This window comes from Schistocerca gregaria, chromosome 2 (assembly GCF_023897955.1).
Source record: "Schistocerca gregaria isolate iqSchGreg1 chromosome 2, iqSchGreg1.2, whole genome shotgun sequence".
NCBI classification, from domain to species: domain Eukaryota; kingdom Metazoa; phylum Arthropoda; class Insecta; order Orthoptera; family Acrididae; genus Schistocerca; species Schistocerca gregaria.
In genome coordinates, this window is record NC_064921.1 from 948,169,249 (window position 1) to 948,185,959 (window position 16,711).

The following is a 16,711-nucleotide window of genomic DNA, read 5'->3' on the forward strand; positions in this document are numbered from 1 at the left end:
AGATAATTAAACTTCACATAACGACTAAGAATCTCCCATAAGTATTTCACAGTTTCAGGAATAATCACTGAATTGTTTTTTTTTCTGAAATGTGAAATAAATAGTTCAAACTACTATATACAAGACGCCAGTTACTAGCTAACGAAATGTTGTTTCCAGCCTTATCGCAGCATTTGCCGAAGTAGAAAAATAAAATCTCGCTGTGACCAGCTGAAATTTTCAAGCAAAACGCTGTCGTCGCTTCGTATTTCTTGTACCTTCGTATTTGGACACTTTACCTACAGTTGTTTTTACGTTTTCTTTTTCTGACGCCTTTTCAACACAATAATAGCAGCGCAATCTCCCAAGCAAAGAAGAGGATTCATAGCAGGCTGCTTGCGCAATCAGGCAATGTGTGGACACAAGAATGCCCATGCGCACATGCGTTTTTCCAAAAAAAAAAATGTGCATGCCCTTTATTTCCCATGCGTCTGCAATTATGCACGAGGAAAGAGGTACCTTGTGGAATAGCTTGAGACTTTGCTCCCCACTTCTGGCAACATCCGGTATGCTAATCCAACTAATTACAGCGTTACTCAGTTGTAAAAACGATGGTGTTGGTATTGCCTAGTATGTTGGCATTCCCACCGTCTCCTCCACCATAACTAAAAACTCTGCACTGTAGATTCGGTGGGGGGGAGGGGGGGGAAGCAAGTGGGCTTCTTACCACCACCATTCCCTGCCCAGCTCATCCCGCATGCGGATGGCTTCATCTGTTATGTCCGAGACTCAGCAAGAAACAAAACATCAACAGAACTGCTTCAACTACACTACACCCACAAGTGTTGAATAACTTCGATCCATGTTGTGCGAATGAATCAGGTAGGAAGCGGATTGTTGTAATGCTAAGTATTTGCTGTTTTGCACACAACACAGTCTGATAGGACGTCGAAGTCGGGGGTAGTACTTCATGACGATACAGTCTGCAACTCGGTTCCCAGAATGGTAATGTGTAAAACATATTGCTGACAAAATGCGAAATGTTGTGGAATGGTAGTTAGGATACGCTGTCTTCTGTTTCTTAACAGTGGTTGCCTGGATCGGAAATGTAATGGCGCCGACACTATATTTATCCTAGGGCGGTGCGGTCGGGAGGTTTTGGCAACCTCTGGACTCACGACGGAGAGATGAAAACGGCGATGGAGAGGGGCAGACGTCATTGCCCCCCCCCCCTCACCCCTCAGCCGACTACCTTGTGGGAAATATGCCAAGACGACGACAGATTCAGGTGTTATGTGCTGTGGGTCACAATGATTGATCAAAGAAAGAGCTGATAGCGACATTGGTTACGGATACAAGTTGAAAGAGGTGCCGATTTCGTCTTGCGGAAAAAAGGTAAGTTTAGTCTAACCGCTCCGGGATATTTGTTTCTTCATTTCTTCTAAGAATTAGTTTTACGTCGTTTAGCGGTCCACTGCAACGTGTCACTAGGAGACACTTAATGAGTTTCCCTCTTCCTTTTCAGCAATTTTAGCTAGGCCATTAAGGTGTAATTGTTTCATGTTTGTCGTGGCAGTAATCGAGGTTTTAGACTGTACTTGCAATCATCTTAGGGGACCTTTGTCGTATTTTCCTTGGAATCTCTCCAGAGAGGGTACCATTTCAGTGAAAGTGTTCACAGCGAGGATATTTTTGAGAATCGCAATTTTTCCAGCCACCGAGAAGCCGTCGCACATTTTACATTCCTTAGAGCTAGAGATGGTTTATCCATATAGCACATGCTGTACACGGCCGGGCCGGCCAGTGTGACAGAGCGGTTCTAGGCGCTTCAGTCGAGAACCGCGCGACCGCTACGGTCGCAGGTTCGAATACTGCCTGGGGCATGCATGTGTGTGATGTCCTTAGGTTAGTTAGGTTTAAATAGTTCTAAGTTCTGGGGGACTGATGGCCGCTGATGTTAAGTCCCATACCGCTCAGAGTCATTTGAACCATTTTTTTACACGGCCACTTTGTCCCGTTTTGCTGGACAAATATTAACCGTTAGTAGTTTTGAAATGAAAATAATAATACTCTTTAGAAGTATATTCAAATGCTTGTCCAGTTCTTTTAAGTCACAGAAAATAGTATGTCATTGACATAAAATTGATTGTATTTTCGAAATTATATTAAACGACATTTCTGCTGTTTTCTGCAAGAGTTCTATTTTTATGTTCTGTTTCACTCTGGCGTGATATGTATTATTACGAACTTCGGCCTCTACGTTGCCGAGTTACACCGTTTTCTTCCCGTTGTTCACACAGCTCGCCTAAAAAGCGTTCGCGCCAAATGATGTAGGCCGACAGGCGAAGTAACCAGATGATCATAAAAGCCACCGTGTGACAGCTATTCACATGAACTGAGGTTATTGACAATGTAGCACACTTAGTGTTGTGTTTGCGACTCCGTTTTAGATTCCTTTCACTAATTTTAAGTTCAATCATTGTGTGGCACAAGTACATTTGCGACCCCGTTTTAGATTCCTTTCACTAATTTTAAGTTCAATCATTGTGTGGCACAAGTACATTTGTCGGCATGTTTCAACACATTCTTGTAAAGTTATCGTGTTTTAATGCTTAACCCATTCATAAATGCCGTATGTTGCAGTGTTAGGTTTCTAGCTTCCACAGCTAAACACAATCGGGTTTTCCCAACCATTTTATGGCAATGTTTTGCCTTGTGACATAGTCTGTGGAATGCAGCAGCGGACAAGCATCGTTTCTGCTTGTCGGTAATTGGACCAGAAATTATTCATCAAACGAAAGTTGAATACCCTCTTCGGACTTTTTTCGACAGTGGTTCTCTTGTGCATTTACGAGAACATGTACGTCGTAAATGCTGGATATTTAAAGTACGATTATCATGTGATACCAACAATTTACTACGTCTTTATTTTCTGCGGACACTCCATACTTTTCATTTTCGTCCTTAATTCCTTTAAAACAAATTGAGGACAACAAACCTCCTTAACTTCTTATTTTTTGCCCTCAGTTTTTGAAATTTCCCAAAGTAGTCGAAATAGGAAAAATGTTCTGAACGTTTTAAACTAGAACTTAACTGAAAAACCGGTGCAGCCTAATTTTGCATCAATACATATTTTATTTAATGTGTAAATTATACTGATACAAGCGCTTGGAACCTCAAGGCACATAATTTCTACATTTATGTTTCGTGACACTCCCTTGCTGGTTATTATTTGCGTGTACGTCAAATGTTAAGAAAACGATATCTAATTTGTTTCATAAGAAACAATGTAGCTCTTTTCTTGTGCTATGTGCCTTGAGTGTCAAGACACTCAGAGACAGACTAACAGATAGCCATAAGCTCATTTTTATGTATGTACAGCACATGCCTTGTACTCCTTTTCGATAGCAATAAACGGAGAACAGCCTTACTTGCAGATTTCACTTTTATTTACTTCATGAGTAGTTTCGGATCGAGACCCATTTTTAAATCATTCCGATGGTCAAAATGATATTTCCCAAAATGTAAGAACCATGTCTAGATAACAAACATACACACATCAAAAAAAGTTTTGCATCACCCCGGTTCCGAGAGTTCCGGAACCAGTACAGAAAATGGGAATAAAGATCAACATAAAATCATTTCCGCTCTTCTTATTGCTCATGAAAACCACACATTTCGTGTTGTACTACAATACAGTGAGACCTTCAGAGGTGGTGATCCAGATTGCTGTACACACCGGTACCTCTCTTACCCAGTAGCACGCCCTCTTGCATTGATGCATGCCTGTATTCGTCGTGGCATACTATCCACAAGATCATCAAGGCACTGTTGGTTCAGATTGTCCCATTCCTCAACGGCGATTCGGCGTAGATCCCTCAGAGTGGTTGGTGGCTCACGTCGTCCATAAATAGCCCTTGTCAGTCTGTCCCTGGCATGATCGATAGGGTTCATGTATGGAGAACACGCTGGCCACTCTAATCGAGCGATGTTGTTATCCTGAAGGAAGTCATTCACAAGATGTGCACGCGAATTATCTTCCATGAAGATAAATGTCTCGCCAGTATGCTGGCGATATTGTTGCACTGTCAGTCGGAGAATGGCATTCACGTATCGTACAACCGTTACGTCGCCTTCCATGACAACCAGCGGCCTACGTCGGCCCCACATAATGCCACCCCAAAACAGCAGAGAACCTCCACCTTGCTGCACTCACTGGACAGTGTGTCTAAGGCTTTCAGCCTGACTAGGTTGCCTCCCAACAGGTCTCCGACGATTCTGGATGAAGGCATATGCGACACTCATCAGTGAAAAGAACATGATGCCAATCCAGAGCGATCCATTCCGCATCTTGTTGGGCTCATCTGTACCACGCTGCATGGTGTCGTGGTTGCAAAGATGCACCTCGCCATGGACGTTGGGAATGAAGTTGCGCATCAGTGTGAGTCGTAACACGACGTCCTGTGGCTGCACGAAAAGCATTATTCAACATTGCGGCGTTGCTGTCAGGGTTCCTCCGAGCCATCATCCAATGCAGTAGTAGCCCTTGGGAAGCCTGAGTGAGGCATGTTATCGACAGTTCCTGTCTCTCTGTATCTCCTCCATGTCCGAACAACATAGCTTTTGTTAACTCCGAGACTCCTGGACACTTCCCTTGTTGTGAGCCCTTCCTGGCATAAAGGAACAATGCGGACGCGATCGAACTGCGGTATTGACAGCCTAGGCATGGTTGAACTACAGATAACATGAGCCGTGTACCTCCTTCCTGGTGGAATGACTGGAACTGATCGGATGTCGGACCCTCTCCGTCTAATAGGCGCTGCTCATGCATGGTTGTTTACATCTTTGGGCGGGTTTAATGACATCTCTGAGCAGTGAAAGGGATGGTGCCTATGATACAGTATCCACAGTCAACGTCTGTCTTCAGGAGTTCTGGGAACTGGGGTGATGCAAAACTTACTTTGATGTGTGTATATGTATAACAAAGTGCAAATGATCAGCTACTGAGCAAACAGATAACTTTTAGGTATGCTGAAAGAGAAGTACATAACCTATCTTGTGAATACGTTATCGATTATGTACAGGAAATAACAGTAGAAGTAAAAACCTCAACAGAATCATCAATACAACTGCACTTTTACAACTGAACTGCAGAGACAAGAACAAAAAGGTGGATTGAAAGACATATGATATCAAGTCACAACATGATTCAAGCCAGCACATGTGCTGCGCTGTAGTGCTCGACAGAGATGGATCAAGGTCAAGCAGTGAAAAAAGCATGGCAAATTTAAAAGAACGCAAAAACCCCAAGAATGGCAAAGTTTTGCAGAAGTTCGAAACATAGCGCGTACGGCAATGCGAGATGCTTTTAATAATTTCTACATCGAAATTCTTTCTCGGAATCTGGCAGAAAACCCAAAAAGATTCTGGTCATACATAAAGCACACCAGTGGCAAGACGCAATCAATACCTCCACTGCGCGATGACAACGGTGAAGTCACTGATGACAGTGCCGCTAAAGCAGGGTAATCAAACACGATTTTCCGAAACTCCTTCACCAAAGAAAACGAACTAAATACTCCTGAATTCCAATCAAGAACAACTGCCAAGATGAGAAACATAGAAGTAGATATCCTCGGTATAACAAAGCAACTTAAATCACTTAATAAAGCTAAGGCCTCCGTTCCAGACTGCATACCAGTCAAGTTCCTCCCTTAGTATGCTGATACAATAGCTCCATATTTATCAATTATGTACAACCGCACGCGGCATTAGCCGAGCGGTCTGGGCGCTGCAGTCATGGCCTGTGCATCTGGTCCCGGCGGAGGTTCGAGTCCTCCCTCGAGAATGGGTGTGTGTGTTTGTCCTTAGGACAATTTAGGTTAAGTAGTGTGTAAGCTTAGGGACCTTAGCAGTTAACTCCCATAAGATTTCACACACATTTGAACATTTGTACAACCGCTCGCTCACAGAAAGATCCGCACCTAAAGACTGGAAAATTGCTCAAGTCGCACCAATACCCAAAAAGGGAAGTAGGAATTACAGGCCCATATTACTAACGTCAATTTGCAGTAGGGTTTTGGAACATCATACTGTATTCTAACATGATGAAGTACCTCGAAGAAAACGATTTATTGCCACATACCACGGATTCAGCAAATATCGTTCTTGCGAAACACAACTAGCTATTTATACTCATGAAGTAATGGGTGCTATGGACAGGGGATGTCAAATTGATTCCATATTTTTAGATTCCCAAAAGGCTTTCGATACCGTTCCTCACAAGCGTCATCTAACCAAACTGGGTGCCTACGGAATACCGGCTCTGTTGTGCGACTGGATTCGTGACTTCCCGTCAGAAAGGTCACAGTTCGTAGTAATAGACGGAAAGTCATGGAGTAAAACAAGAGTAATATCCGGCGTCCCCCAAGGAAGTGTTATAGGCCCTCTGTTGCTCCTGATCTATGTTAACGACATAGGAGACAATCTGACTAGCCGTCTTAGATTGTTTGCAGATGATGCTGTCATTTACCGTCTTGTAAAGTCATCAGATGACCAAAACGAATTGAAAAATGATTTAGGTAAGATATCTGTATGTAATTCTGTCAGAGACAGCAAAGGACTTGGAAGAGCAGTTGAACGGAACGGACAGTGTCTTGAAAGGAGGGTATAAGATGAACATCAACAAAAGCAAAACGAGGATAATGGAATGTAGTCGAATTAAGTCGGGTGATGCTGAGGGAATTAGATTAGGAAATGAGATACTTCAATTAGTAAAGGAGTTTTGATATTTGGGGAGCAAAATAACTGATGATGGTCGAAGTAGAGAGGATATAAAATGTAAACTGGCAATGGCAAGGAAAGCGTTTCTGAAGAAGAAAAATTTGTTAACATAGAGTATAGATTTAAATGTCAGGAAGTCGTTTCTGAAAGTATTTGTATGGAGTGTAGCCATGTATGGAAGTGAAATGCGGGCGATACATAGTTTAGACAAGAAGAGAATAGAAGCTTTCGAAATGTGGTGCTACAGAAGAATGCTGAAGATTAGATGGGTAGATCACATAACTAATGAGGAGGTATTGAATAGAATTGGGGAGAAGAGGAGTTTGTGATACAACTTGACTAGAAGAAGGGATCGGTTGGTAGGACATGTTCTGAGACATCGAGGAATCACCAATTTAGTATTGGAGGGCAGCGAGGAGGGTAAAAATCGTAGAGGGAGACCAAGAGATGAATACACTAAGCAGATTCAGAAGGATGTAGGTTGCAGTAGGTACTGGGAGATGAAGAAGCTTGCACAGGATAGAGTAGCATGGAGAGCTGTATCAAACCAGTATCAGGACTGAAGACCACAACAACAACATCTGTATGGTGCGGAAAATGGCAACTGACCTGAATAAAGACAAGTGTGCAGTTATTCACATGAGCAATGAAAGAAATCGGCTAAATTTCAATTACGCGATAAGTCACACAAATCTGAAGGCTGTAAATTCAACTAAATACTTAGGGACTACAATTGCAAATAACCTAAATTGGAACGATCACATAGGTAATGTTGTGGGAATAGTAAACCAAAGACTGCGATTCATTGGCAGAACACTTAGAAGGTGCAACAGGTCTACTAAAGAGACTGCTTACTCCACGCTTGTCTGCCGTATTCTGTAGTGTTGCTGTGCGGTATGGGATCTGCATCATGTGGGACTGACAGATGACATCGAAAAAGTACAAAGAAGGGCAGTTCGTTTAGTATTAACGCGAAATAGGGGAGATAATGTATTAACGCGAAATAGGGGAGATAATGCCACAGACAGGTTACGTGAATTGAAGTGGCAATCATTACAACAAAGGCGTTTTTTGTTGCGACGGGATCTTCTCATGAAATTTCAATCACCAGTTTTCTCCTCCTGCGAAAACATTCTGTTGGCACCCACATACATACGGAGAAATGATCATCACGATAAAATAAGAGAAATCAGGACTCTCACGGATAAATTTAAGTGCCCGTTTTCCCGCGCGCCGTTCGAGAGTGGAAGGGTAGAGAGACAGCTTGAAGGTGGTTCATTGAACCCTCTGCCAGGCACTTCATTGTGAATAGCAGAGTTATCACGTAGATGTAGATGTTTGTTTCCGTTTCGTACGCACAAGCGGATGCTTTAGTTTCCAGTTAGGTAGAGACAACGTGTTTACTTTCGTCAAAGTAAATAAACACTAAGTAACTGTTCCGTGTTCTTTCGAGAATAACTCGGTGTTTTAATTTTTCCTCTTTCCAAATTCATCTCCTTATTTGCTCAACTTCGTTTCCTGTTTGATTTGAAATTAATTTTTTCCGCCCTATGCCGCCCTGTAATTATGCCACCGTTGGCGCCCGCCTAGTCTTACCTAGTGTACCATTGTACAAACGGCCCTGTCGGAAACTGATTTCCTCATTTTCGCAAGAGATTGGTTGCATCATTTAAGCCACCATCCTACCGTATTGGACCGACTTAAATTCGCAGTGACGCGTGGGTTTGCCTCATAGTACCTCTGCGTTTTCTTCAGCGTGCTTTCTTTCTATTTGAGTAGTGTAGCTCATCACTATGGTGGCATTACCTATACCATCCGTTGCTTCTGGTGTGCTGTTTCTAAGTTATTTATTTGAGCAGTTGGATGCAAACAAATAACGACAATTAGAATAGAAATCAGCGCAGGTTGTGTACTCGGGTAATCTGATAGGTAAAAGCATACACTCGAAATAGGGGAATTTGTATCGAATCCCGGGTCTGACTCACGCTTTCAGTTGTCATATTGTAATAATTACTTCCGCATTTTTAGCGTTAAAACCACACTATCTTTGATTCCGACATTTCGGTATTTGCAAAACGGTTTCCATGAGACGAACCTGATCAGGAGCCCACGCGCCTTACTCGTAGAGAAGTTGTGTCAGATCAGTCACTGGTCCCGAATAGACTCAAGAGTTTAGAAAAATTCTCATATAACGTTGAAAATGCTGAGCGCCCTTTGGAGACATAAAATAAAGCTTTTTTATGCATTAGTGACGTGCACTTCCGTGTTTGGAAACGCGTTGCAAACTTCATACTATTACAAAGTTACAATATTCATATTTATTAGAACATTAATAATAATAATAATAATAACAATGACACTCACTTTCATTTACAAATGAACTGGTAGAGTGGAATTTCAGCTTTGTTACTAGTAAAACAAGTTAACACGACGGGCCTTCTTTTCCCAGAATCTCTCGATGATATCGTCATATCATGTGTTTCGGCTTTCAAGTATTCCCAGTACTGGTTTTTCAGTTGAGGTACTGGTATGAGCTAGTAAGCAATCCTGATCTGTACTGTTCCTCAGACACATTTTTACGCATTTCAAACATGAAAAACTCATTTGAACTGAAGCACTTGTTGCAGGAATGGTAGCAGTTAGACAAGCTGGTTTGAAAGTTTCTGGAAGAACTTCGTCCATTTCACTCTCAATCATTCTTTTGGTAACATCTTCCAAAATGACTGAGTGAAAGGTTTCATTATGTTGCGAAGCAGATACATTCTCCAGTTCTACATACATATGCAGGAGATTGGAGGGTGCGTTCAGGTTTGCAATAATGAGTCCACATTGTTTACATGGAAAACAATCGACTCGGTGGCTATCAGTAACAGGAAGTGCGTAGCACTGACAAAATGTGATCAGTTACTACAAGCAGTCGAATTAAGTCGGGTGATGCTGAGGGAATTAGATTAGGAAGTGAGACACTTAAAGTAGTAAAGGAGTTTTGCTATTTGGGAAGCAAAATAACTGATGATGGTCGAAGTAGAGAGGATATAAAATGTAGACTGGCAATGGCAAGAAAAGCGTTTCTAAAGAAGAGAAGTTTGTTAACATCACGTATAGATTTAAGTGTCAGGAAGGCCTTTCTGAAAGTATTTGTATGGAGTGTAGCCATGAATGGAAGTGAATCATGGACGATAAATAGTTTGGACAAGAAGAGAATAGAAGCTTTCGAAATGTGGTGCTACAGAAGAATGCTGAAGATTAGATGGGTAGATCACATAACTAATGAGGAAGTATTGAATCGGATTGGGGAGAATAGAAGTTTGTGGCACAACTTGACCAGAAGAAGGGATCGGTTGGTAGGACATGTTCTGAGGCATCAAGAGATCATCATTTTAGTATCATGGAGAGCTGCATCAAACCAGTTTCAGGACTGAAGACCACAACAACAACAACTACTACAAGCAGGCAGCACTGGCGAGCTGAGTGGCATCCCTAGTTCAAGAAAGAGTAGTTAATCACTATACGAAAATCTTGTTTCTCGTTGTATTACAGTATTATCCAATACCTCCAAAGCAGTCTTCCATCATTTCAGCTTTATTCATGGATGTTCCAGCTTGAAAATTAGTCGAGTGTTTCGTGGAATTTAAAAAGTCGATTACTTTATCTTTATTTCTCAAGATTTTCTTGTACGCTATTCATTCTGATACAGCATTATTGCAAAACTGTGCATCATTATTTTTTCCCGAAAAATGTTGAAAAGTAGTTCAGACATTAAAAATATGCTTTGGAAAACAGAGAAAAGAAAAGCAAATACAAAATCTAGGAGGGTATTTTTGAAACCACAGACTTCTCTTGTAGTCGTTGCACTAAAGTCTGTGTTGTGTTGGCTGAAGAGCCAACACCGTGTTATTAGAGGAGGCCGAAATGCACGCGTTTCAGCTCACGCAAGCTGGCGTGAGGAGGGAAGAACTATACAGACGTGAGGTCTGGAACATGACAAGGAATTAGAATTCAGAAAGCGGACGTAATCAGTTTGATACTTAACTTTAATCCATTAATGATGAACGTCGCTCTTGACGGTACATGATTCACAATATTAACTGTTCAGAATACGTTCTCATACATAGTAACTGAATTGGCGCCTTGCTAGATCGTTGCAAATGACGTAGCTGAAGGATATGCCAAACTGTCGTCTCTGCAAATGATAGCGTATGTAGTCAGTGAACCATCGCTAGCAAAATCGGCTGTCCAACTGGGGCGAGTGCTAGGGAGTCTCTCTAGACTAGACCTGCCGTGTGGCGGCGCTCGGTCTGCAATCACTGATAGTGGCGACACGCGGGTGCGACGTATACTACCGGACCGCGGCCGATTTAAAGGCTACCACCAAGCAAGCGTGGTGTCTGGCGGTGACACCACAGTCTGGACTGTCAATTTTTTCTTTAAAACCACAATTAGCCTCGGACGGTTTTTGGTGAATGGCAGATATTATTTTGGCGTTACAGTTCCATATCGTTTCACTGTTCAAAGAAATGCGTTTACCAACAATTCTGTCGGCAATTGCTATGCGCTTCGAAGAGATGCGAAAGAAAGCGGGAATACCCCGAAGCGTGGAATTCTTACCGGTTTTATACAAGAACAGCTTTCCTGTAAAACTAGATTTAAATGATGTGCGAAACAGTGAGTAAAAAGAGGTTGGGCGGTGGGGTGGGGGTGGGAGGACAACTTCACGGGCCTTAGCTTGCAGGTCATTTAATTATCCTGCCAGAATGGAAGCACCATCATAGCTTTGGCTCCCCAGTTTCTTCTTCACAATTCCGGAACACGCCACAGCGAATTAAACAACAGCATTTCTATCTTCGCCATCATCATGAAAACCAAGAAAATGTTACCTGAATGTCGCTGTTGAACTCCACTGGTCTCACAAAATAGAGCTTTGCGACTTATCTGAAAGGCCTGTAGCTTTGTCCACAATGCAGGCAATAAATAAGGTACAATCCAAACTCGAATGTACGTATATATAAATTCGCATAGCTCCTCATTTATACATTCAATCAGTTCGTTCTACACAGTTTTTGAAATTTCCCGGAAAAAGCCCACTTTCTTCAAATGTACTTTCAGATCTTCGTTTCTGTTTAGCAGAAATTTAAAAATGGCTATGAAATTTTCATTAGTCAAGGAATTATCTGCCTCATCATGAGTTCCGAAGTCACTTAGAGTTTTCGTGAATTGAGGGAGGTCGTGTGAGAGAGGATGAAACATAGGTGGGTATGATAAACTCCTTCTCTCGAAAACTTCTCTCCTTCATACCTCCTCTGTGTTACCACAGATGACGTGTCAGTGACCTCATTCGAACTAAGACTGCAGTACACACGCGGTGCCTATTTGCTTCCATCAGCCTGAGTGGGATGCGTAAGTTCTAATTAATGTTCACCAACCTGCAGTCTTCTATTGTTGTTGTCCCCTGTGGAGAAATCAGCACGTAAATCGTGAATCCATTATCTTGAGGCTGTAATAAACTCTTAGTGAGGAACTGGTAGTTTAGAAATAATTAAATTTTCAATTAGTCTGTTAATACTGGATGTCACTCGCTATTTATTAGCAGAACACAAGAAACTGCACAATTTCATTCCAGTTTAGAGTCACAAATAACTTCCACTCTTCAACAAAATAACGATTCGCGTATTTTCGTAATCACTATTACACTGTTCACAACTACATGTCTAAATAACCAGAAATTGCTAGTAAAGTCTTAACTTAATGCTGGCTGCGGTAGACGATATGTCTGTCCTCCAAGACTGTCAGTCCAGACCTCACATTTACAGACCAGAGACTGCTAATAAAGTCTTAGCCAACACCGACATTAGCAGACAACATGTCTGTTCTCCGATACTGCTGAAACAGCCCTGACCTTACAACTCAACCACTTCCCCCACCATCCAACTTATACGCGATCCAAAGATCACAAAAATGTTTCGTCTGCCTTTTCGTTTAGCAGTTGTTTATTATTCTGCTGGTTATTAATACTTGTGACATAATGGAAAGATAGCACGCTATTGAGAGATGCTTTTACAAGAAATGCAAGTAAATGCACTGTTTAGTTATCCTAATATTAACAACAGAAGATTGTCATTTTGGCACGCAACTCCGAAAGCAGCAGCCAATCGTGGAGAAGGATCACGATTTAGGTGGCCTTTCGCACAATACTCATACCAAACAAACAATTTGTCATCGGTACCTCACACCACGTTATGTCATCTCCCCATAGCTGCCTTCTCAACTGTTCTAAGAAGAGTATCTCATATGTGAATATGATGGCTGTAAAGACAGATATATTACAATATCTCTGATAGCTTTCAGTTCACTTTGTCTGATCTTCATCATTTTCCGATGTGCTGGCCTAAGCTGTAACCGGCCGGCCGCGGTGGTCTCGCGGTTCTAGGCGCGCAGTCCGGAACCGTGCGACTGCTACGATCGCAGGTTCGAATCCTGCCTCGGGCATGGATGTGTGTGACGTCCTTCGGTTAGTTAGGTTTAAGTAGTTCTAAGTTCTAGGGGACTAATGACCACAGCAGGTGAGTCCCATAGTGCTCAGAGCCATTTGAACCATTTAAGCTGTAGCCAGCACACCGGCTGGCAAAGATCGATAGTAGCTGCTGGATCAAGGGCGCCTACCAGGAGAGAGGCCAAAGACAGACTCACAAGCAACATGCCGCCAACACCCTCTCCACAGCCAGTATTTAGATCACTGCCGCTGACCAGAGGGCCTCTAGATTCATTTTTTTTTTCTAAGCCAAGATGCAACTGCATGCAGATCATAGCGATGGAGTGAAGGGTGTGGCAGACTGCCATCCTGCTGAGCTCGCTCAGTCTCATGGTTGAGGATCAAGAGCCAGCTTCCTATTGGGGCCTGTAAAATCGTTATGTGGAGGTGGCACACGCCACTGAGGCGTGTAGCTTGGGAGCGGGGAGGTGGGAGGGGGGGGGGGGGGGGGGGAGTGGCTGTCATTAGAGCCTGCTCTGGGAGAGGCCGCTTCCTGTCCCCTACCTATGATGGACCATGACCTGGAACTGGACATCGAGATAGACGACACTTCTACTGTGTCAACAAGGCGTGATGTGAACCCAGCCTTGGCTGGTGAGGTGAGTGTGGCAAATCAGCGCACGAAGAGTGGCGCCAAGAAGATGCAATGGTGCGTTTTGGCCACGAACGATGGCCTGCCGTCGATGACTGTCCCGTGGGTTTTGGACGTGGGGGGTCGCAAACACCCTCGCCCACCTCCACCATTATCAGACGATCCTCTGCCAGACGATCCGTGACGAAAACCAGCAACGGTGCGCCGAGTGACCCCAAAAATGGGGGCACAATAGCTGCAACAGAGGCGGACAGGAGCCTCCAATTCCTGATGGCGCTCATCCCTAGAGCCCAAAAATCGGAAAATCAGTCGAAAATTCGGCTTTGGAGCGCACCCGCCAGAAGTGTCTTGCTGATGCTTTGCACGATGTGACCACAAGGCGCCCCGCCGCCAGCACCTCCAGCAGCATGCCGAGAGGGGGCACACAGCAGAAGAAATTGCGGAAGGGGGCCAGGACGCTGCCTGAGGCAGACGAAGACGGGTTTACAAGGTCTGCTAGAAAGCACACTGCCAGGGCAGTTGTGCTAGCAGCAACAGCAGACAGGGTAAACACAGCCAACCGAGCCTCCCTGACGCAACAATGGACTGTCTGACACATAACAACAGACGAGGGCGCCCGCTCCCTGACCGGTTGTCATCCAGTAGGAGGGCACATTCAAGGACTTCGACTCGAAGATAAAACAGGTGGTGAAGAGCACCTTCACTACACAGACGCCAGGCCGAGACCTGTACCACGTAATCACACATGCTATGGACGACTATCAAGGTGTGATGGAGTTGACAGAGTATGAAGGACTCCACTCTTATATGTATTCGACTGAATTAGTGAAGATGTTGAAGGTGGTTTTTCAGAAACTATCAAACGGACCCCGTCTACCTCTGGGAGATGCTGGAAGAAAAGAGTTACATCATCCACACCACTTTACAGATTAAGTCGCCCAGAGACAACAGTGACATGTCACTTTTCTATGTCTTGGATGACAATCCTATGCATAGGAGAATATTCCAGGAGAAGAGGGTGGGCAGCGCAGAAGTCGCTGTGGAGAAATTACGACGCAGAAGAGGACTTACACAGTGCTTCAGTTGCCAAGGAATCGATCATACCGCGAAGTACTGTCAGATGACGCCGCCCTGCGAGGGAAACCACATCAACAGGGAGTGTCCACTCCTCAAAACAGACTGTCCGACTTGCTGTAACTGCAGAGAGGCGCATGTTGCAAACTACAGGGGCTGCAAGGCATTTAAGAGAGCAGTAGCCAGGGGGTGACCTGCTCCCTCCAGGCCTGTGCAAGCGGGCAAGAGCTTCGTTGCCGCTGCCGCTACACTCACGGCAACGACAATATGACCAGCCCAGAGACTACCCGCCCCCCTCCCCCACCTCCCCCTGGGGCGTCGAAGGGCGCGGACGGTGGACAGAGCAGCTGGGTCAGCACTAGCACTAGAGCCCACGCCAGTAGGGCAGGAAGTCGGCGCGATAGACGGGGAGAGCGGCCCAACAACAGCACCGCCACCTCGAAACCTGCCAAGCAATCCCTGCCTCCACGGACCCGTACACCAGAGACGCCAGCTGCGCCCAGTGAAGCTGCAGAGTTGCTGCAAGATTTTAAGCAGCTCATTCTGCACCTTCCGCAGATGCTTGTATCTGCCCTGATAGCAGCCAACTAGGCCACCAGCCCACGAGCAGCCCCTGCCCCACATCATGGCTAACTCAGCGATACTGGGGCTAACCATTTGCATCTGGAATGCAAACAGCATTAGAGACCAAGGTGGCGAATTTAGGCAGTTTCAGTGTGATGAGGCCGCGGACATCTGCCTCATCACGGTAACCTGGCTGAAACCAGGAGCGCATGTCCGGGCAGTGAACTTCCAGGGGTACCGCAATGACTGAGAGATGGAGGGTGGCGGAACAGCGGTGTATGTGAAGACATCACTACGCCACCATCCCATCCAGCTGCCAGAGCTGACCACAGTAGAGGCTACTAGTGTCGTGGTCAACACATCAGCGGGTCAGGTGAAGTTTTTGGCCACATATCGACAAGATATCACGAGACTTTCACATGCTGCTGTCGCTGTGAGGCAACTTATTCATCAGTGGCCACTTCAACGCCAATACCAGGAATGGAACTCCAGGGTGAGGACGACTAGCAGGAGGAGGCTATTGCGAGTAGCCAAACAACATGATGCGATGGTGCTCGGTCCTCTTGACGCCACTCACTATTCCAAACACGTCCGCCCCAATGTCCTAAACGTCGCGATCATCAAGGGTGCCGCATACGACTCCATCGCCACCACACATGCGCCATTATCGTCAGATCACCTCCTGGTGATCTTATCTTGCCACTGACGTACTATCACCACCGGAGGACTGCAAGCAGTACTGTAGCGTCGCCTGAGACCATTTACGGGACCGCCTGGAAGAGACAATAGCCACCATGTGCTATCTGCAGGCCGAGGGCGCCGACGAGGCCCTTGCAGTCACACCATGAGAACGAAGACGACTTTGGGAACACTCAAAATACCTCCCACCAAACATCCTCCAGGCTATCTGGGAGAAAAAATGTTCAAATGTGTGTGAAATCTTATGGGACTTAACTGCTAAGGTCATCAGACCCTAAGCTTACATACTACTTAACCTAAATTATCCTAAGGACAAACACACACACCCATACCCGAGGGAGGACTCGAACCTCTGCCGTGATTAGCCGCAAAGTCCATGACAGCAGCTCCTGAGACCGCTCAGCTAATCCCGTGCGGCCATCTGGGAGAAGAACGGCCTGTTCCGAGAGTGGCACGTTACACGACAGCCGGCAGTGAAGGCCACAATCAAA

General features: G+C 44.7%; 1 protein-coding gene across 6 annotated transcripts in view; it reads left to right on the forward strand.

Annotated features, from left to right (window-relative positions):
- The first annotated feature begins 713 nt into the window (after nt 1–713).
- Nucleotides 714–16,711, forward strand: part of LOC126335412 (leucine-rich repeat protein SHOC-2-like) — a 162,060-nt gene continuing 146,062 nt past the window's right edge. For 4 of the 6 annotated variants that reach the window (XR_007564868.1, XM_049998686.1, XM_049998685.1 and 1 more), the window contains exon 1: nt 1,231–1,374. The gene's annotated coding sequence lies outside the window, so the exon portion shown is untranslated. Of the gene's footprint in view, nt 862–1,117; nt 1,375–16,711 lie in introns of those variants that run through there. The other 2 variants (XM_049998688.1, XM_049998689.1) reach the window with 2 other exon arrangements.